The following is a 6540-nucleotide window of genomic DNA, read 5'->3' as shown; positions in this document are numbered from 1 at the left end:
ACCATGATTGTCTTTCTGAGTCTGGGTTACCTCACTCAGGATGATTTTTTTCTAGATCCATCCACATGCCTGCAAACCTCTACAGAGAAATGGATGAGATCTACATGAACAACCTGGATGTGAGTGGGGGTAATGAAGGGCAAGAATCGAGGAAAAGAGAGCTTAGCTGAGCGGGAGATCCCAGCTGGATCAAGAACAGAGAGGGAGAATAAAAAATAAGAGACCATGATAAATGAAGACCACATGAGAATAGGAAGAAGCAAAGTGCTAGAGAGGTCCACAAAAATCCACAAAGATACCTCCACAATAGACTACTGGCATGGTCGAGAGACAGCCCAGACTGACCTACTCTGGTGATGGGATGGCCAAACACCCTAATTGTCATGCTAGAAACCTCATCCAACAATAGAGGGAACCGGATGCAGAGATCCACAGCCAGGCCCCAGGTGGAGCTCCAGGAGTCCAAATGGCGACAAAAAGGAGGGTTTGTATGAGCGAGAATTGTTGAGACCAAGATTGGATAAAGCGCAGGTACAAATAGCCAAATGAATGGAAACACATGAACTATGAACCAATAGCTGAGGGGCTCCCAACTGGATCAGGCCCTCTGGATAAGTGAGACAGTTGATTAGCTTGATTTGCTTTGAGGCATCCAGACAGTGGGACCGGGTCCTGTCCTCAGTGCATGAGTTGGCTGTTTGGAATCCGGGGCTTATACAGGGACACTTGGCTCAATCTGGGAGGAGGGGACTGGACCTGCCTGGACTGAGTCTACCAGGTTGAACTCAATCCCCAGGGGAGTCTTTGCCCTGGAGGAGATGGGAATGGGGGGTGTGCTGGGGGGAAGGCGGTGGGGGGGCACGGGAGGGGGGAGGATAAGGGAACCCGTGGCTGATATGGAAAATTAAATTAAATTATAAAATAAAATAAAAAATCGTTATTTCCTAAAAAAAAAAAAAAAATGTCTCCTATTGACCTGGAACTCAGCAATTAAGCTGTACCGACTGAGCAGTAAACCCTGGGGATCTGCCTGTCTCTGCCTCAGAGCTTAGAGTGTGTGTAACGAAATCTGGTGTTTTTACAGAAGTTCTGGGGATAAAACTCAGGCCCCCATGCTTACAGAGCCAGGGCTTTACTGACTGAGCCATCTCTCCATGCTGAAAACATCAATTTTAATTTCAGCTTTCATATTCAAAGATAACAGAAAGAACCCAGATATTATTAAGATAAACTTGGTATAAATTTACCTGAGTCCAAAGTTTGAAATATGACCAACTTGCCATTTGGAAAATAATGTGTATAGGTTTCAAAACCTGAAGTGTTCGCTTAGGGGAAGTGTATTTTCTTCATATGTGGAAATACCAAAAGTTTCACTTTAGGTGTATGTGGGAAGAAATAGTACATAAATTGTTTCCAAAGGAAACAATTAAGAAGGTTTGCAAATTTCCAAAATAACCTCTGGAACCACAGAGAAGCAATTAACGTTACTACAGCCAGGCATTTCACAATTTCTCTGAGCTTCATTGTGGTTTAATAAATGATGCTCTTCCGCAAAAACACAGATAATGGCACGAAAACCAGCCCTTCGCTGCTATACATTTTCTTCTACTAACACACCTAAATTCGTAAAGTTTACGCTATCTTGATGATTTATAAAGCATAAATCACTTTGAGAACTTAAGTATCTTCTGAAAAGCATTAAGAGGAAGGGAAACTAAAAATGCCACAACTCACGAACCAGTATATTTCCACATGATGTTAGGTACAGTGGTTTGATGTGGGAAAACGACTCAGAACACACCAACAGATGTTTATTGTTGCATAGCTTTATTGTAATGAGGAGTCACTCTTTTAATGGCCTAATGGCTCTCTGTGAGGGTCAATAGGAGTGGAGCTGTCCATAAAGTGCACAGATCAAAGCTACCACGTCTGACTACCATGAGAACTTTACTTCCATAGAAAGCTTTGAACAAGGAGTTTCCCTGTTGATGTCCTATGTCCTAGGAAAGACTTGAGGATTCTCCCTAAATCTCAGTCCACCATCAATATTTGACTTCTGGCTGCTTGCAACCATGGCCCTGATGAGGTTTTGTCTTTTGGTCTTGGATAGATATTGTACCTTTGCAAGATTTGGATATTTCAAATGATCCTGGACACGGGGCATTGGGAGGAGCACATGATATGGCTGAGAAAAAGACAAAGTGAACAACTTCAATTTGTAGCAGAGAGAAAAGATGAATGTGATGTAGCACACTATTTCTGACTCAGGTTCTCTGGGTCCAGCATCCTAATACTTGCAGCTCTATCTACCTGAACTTTTTTAGGTCTCCTAAAGTAGTCAAGGAATATGGAGTACATAAAGGAATGCAGTGATCTAGGAATATGAGCATCTTGAATCATCACAAAAGAAGCTATGATGAGGGTAATGAGGACACACACTTCTTTGGGGGTAAAACCTGTTCTCCAATCTTAGAACAAGCCTTTTAGAACTGGAGAGAGGGTTATGAGTTGTTGAAAGCATGGACTGCTCTTCCGAAGAACCCCGGTTCAAGCCCCAGCATCCACAAGGTGGCTCACAGCTACCTTAACTACATACAGTTCCAGTGCTCTCTTCTGGCCACACTGGTGCTGCACAGATGTGTAGCACAGACATACATCCAGACAAAACACTCACACACATAAAATAAAGCAAAACAAATCTGTTTTCAAAAATCAAAATATAATTCATAAATTTCCCTTTCCCTTTCTTCCCTCTAATCCCTCCTGTGTATCCCTCTTTGTTCCCTCTCAAATTCATAGTCTCTTTTCTTTAATTATTATTCTCTCTCTCTCTCTCTCTCTCTCTCTCTCTCTCTCTCTCACACACACACACACACACACACACACACACACACACACACACACACACAACCTTCTCAATCCATTTAGCATTACTTGTGTATATATGATTTCAGAGATAACCACTTGATGTTGGATAATCAGTCAGGGGGCTCACTCCAGGGAAAGAACTATCCCTCTCATTCTCAGGATTCTTTAGTTGCCTGTAGATCTTTGTCTAAGGTGAAGCATGTCTATTGGTGTTGTGCTCTGTTCAGACCTCCTTTAGGCAGCCATATTGTTGGGGGTAAAGCTTCCCTGTCATTTCTAGGAAACAAAATCTCAGAGCGGATTCCTCTTCCCAGAGCCTTAGGTACAGGAGTGGTGTTACGGGGGTATCAATTTTGACTGGGCACCACACAATCACTTGTTCTCTGCGTTTTGACCAGTTGTGGTTTTTTTTTTTTTCTGTAATGGTCTTTTGTCTGCTACAACAGAAGTTTCTTTAATGAGGGGTGCAAGCTATATTCATCTGTGCATATGGGGATAAATATTTAGAGTGGGGTTAGTAATTGTGCTGGTTTAATAGTAGATTCTCCTCTAAACTCTATGACCTCACTAGCTGTGGGTAATTGGCCAGGTTTCTAGTACCAGGCATGGTTTCCCTCATGTTGAATGGGCCTTGGGTCCAAGTAGAGAACAAAGTTAGCACCAGGATATGAATGTCACTATTGCATCATTGGGGTAATTGTGCCATACTGGTTAGTGTTACGGGTTCATAGGCACCGCAACTGAGTAGGATTGTTCATTTCTTCTTGGAGCTTTGGGTTGTCAGGCTCTAGGATGTTATCAATAATTATGAGTGCACTGACAGTTGTATCTCATCGAAAGTTGAGCCCTTGACCCTAAGGAATGTTGGGGACTTATTTGTTCAAACTGAAAGCCAAATAGCCAGCAGGGAGTGTGAGAAGGAAACAACAAAAAGATCAATGTGATGAAGATAATATGAAACCAAGCACTACAGAGAAGGGTGAAGGTCGAAAGGAGAAAAAGTGCCAGCTAGACTCGTGATGAGATGGTGTGGAGATCACTGGTGAACATAGGCGGCTAAGGTTCTAGTGAGACTGAACTTACAACAGGACAGTTTCATACCCTAGTTTCTGCCATGATCTACATGGCTTTGAGATAAAGCTAACTGGGACAGTGAAGAGAATGAAGACATAACAGACACGTATATAGAAAAGCTGGGATTTGGTGGGCTGCCAGCAACAGAGAAACTCAGGGTATTTATTATACACAGCACAAAGGAGGAGGAGGTGGATTAGCTAATCCCAGTAGAGAATTTCTCTGGGCAGTCTCAAGCTGCAGCCATCCAGGAGGAAGAAGCTTTGCTTCATACTTTTTGCACATACCATCAATATCCATCCATACTTCCACACAGAAAAGGCCTTGCCATTGCCATGGGTCTGAGGCATTGGAGGCCTTGACATGGCCATGCACATGTCAATAACACACATTCACTTGGGACTTAATCCTCTCCCCACCCCCCACAGATGGAGTTCTTTCTTTCCCTTTGGTTTTCCTTTATCTCTCCATTTGCTCTCAGTTTCCTTTTGGTTTTAGAAGGCCATAGAAAGTCTCTAGGAATTCCTGAGAAAGAGAAGGTAGTCAGGGTTGTAAGTGGACTCTTCATTTGCCAATTATCTGTGTGTGGACTGTGGGGAAAAATCTATTTCACATACCTACTTTAGTGAGCATGATTGTCTATAATTGGCTTAGTGATATCTTGCTCTACCACATTCAAGTGAAGATTATTTCCTCTTTCTTTTCTTCTTTCTTTTTTTGTTGCTGTTTTTTTTTTTTTTAGACAGAGTTTCTTTGTGTAGCTCTGGCTATCATGGAACTAGCTCTCTGTAGACCAGGGTGGCCTCAAGCTCATAGAGATCCTGCTATCTCTGCCTCTAAAGGCATGCACAGCCACCACCTGGCTCAGATTCTTAATTCTTATTGCAACTTCCAACCACGGGAGTTAAAATACTGGACACAACCAGGTACGCTGCCTTGAAGGTTCCCTGAATTTCAGGTACTAGTTCATCTCTAACATATTTTTATGACATTCCAGTGACTGCATTTCTTTGCATCCTCATCCCTGCCCCTTCTTGATGGTTTATATTAATTGAAACTTTTAGAAAAGCTCACAGACTTAAAATGACTGAAGAGGTTTGAGTCACAGTGTCTCAAAATGAACACTCTCCAGAACTCATCTGATAGGATCTGCAGGGAAAGAGGAAATCCTCGTGGCCTTGTAGACGACATCCCTAAACCTACCAGCTGCCAGTGGGAAGCAGGCAGTTGCCGCCACAGACAGAAAAGGACTTTGAGTGTTCTTCCAGCTGGATGCAGCTCCCAAGGCTAAGGATAGTCAGAGATGCATAACCAGAACACTGTCTTGCTTTTGTCAGCCCAACATAGCACATGATATTGCCATCAGAGGCAATGCAATAGAATGAACATTCCAGGGACTCACGTAGCAGCAAACTGTAAAAGTTGACATCTCGTGGGGCAGGGGAGAAATTCAGCTACATGAGCCCATATTTGTGGCCCATTATCCAAGAGGACCACTCTGGTATAAAGATCCCCTGAGCTCTGTGACTAATTGGGACTTGGTTGCCCTCCTGCAGTCACAGTGAACAACATTCTCCTGCAAGGTCCAGATGGATACCCAGCATACAAGGCATAAGTACTATGGTGGTTTGAATGAGAATAGCCCCCATGGACTCATACATTTGAATATTTGTTCTCACTTGGAAGAGTGTTTGGGAAGGACTAAGGGTATGGCCTTGTGGGAGGAGGTGTGTCACTGGGGCTGGGCTTCGAGGTTTCAAAAGCCCATGCCAGACCTAGTCTCTTGTTCTCAGCTTCCAACTTTCTGGTCAGCTACAGCTTCAGTGTCCATGCCTGTCCTGTCAACCTGTTGCCATGCTCCCCACCATCCTGGCCATGAACTAACTCTCTGAAACTGTAACAAACTCCAGCAAAATGCTTTCCTTTCTTCTCTCTTGGTCACTGTGTCTCTTCACAGCAATAAAACAATAACCAAGACAGTTACCCAGTGATACTAATTAAATAAGACAGATTAAAGTTCTTATGTCTTATTCTTAGGCCTGCATTTCCCACAATGTAGTTGCCTTTAGTTTAGGGTATCATGGCTGAAATTCCTGGGTAACATAAGCCACACGGGACTGTTTTTAACACATTATTGTTCTTGCTTATTAACAGATCATGACAGAATCTTTGAGAAGAATCCAAGTCAGGCTAACTAATGAATGAGAAGGATGCATATTGTTTGGGCCAGAGATTTGGGGCTTTGATTTTGTTTCTGTTTTTCTGAGATAAGGTATTGCTATGTAGCCCAGGCTGGCCTCCAGTTTGCAGTAATCCTTCTTCCTCTGCCTCTTAAGTTCTGGAATTATAGATGTGTGTCACCATGCTTGCTTCTTGGAGAATGTGTTTTCAAATATTCTATATTTTTGTTCCTGTTCATGAGGGCTGGATCATAAAAGGGATTAACAGGCTAAGAGAAAGTGATTAGGATCTTAGGAAGAAGGCTACAAGATGAAGTCACTGGTACCCCAACTCTGTTCTTCAATGGTGGGGTGGAAGAGAAAGAAAGAAGCTCCATCTATTAAGCAGCAAATGCAAATGAAGTGCTTCATTTATTCC

The sequence above is a fragment of the Peromyscus maniculatus genome, chromosome X (assembly GCF_049852395.1).
Source record: "Peromyscus maniculatus bairdii isolate BWxNUB_F1_BW_parent chromosome X, HU_Pman_BW_mat_3.1, whole genome shotgun sequence".
Classification (NCBI taxonomy): Eukaryota; Metazoa; Chordata; class Mammalia; order Rodentia; family Cricetidae; genus Peromyscus; species Peromyscus maniculatus.
Note: the sequence above shows the minus strand (reverse complement) of the source record.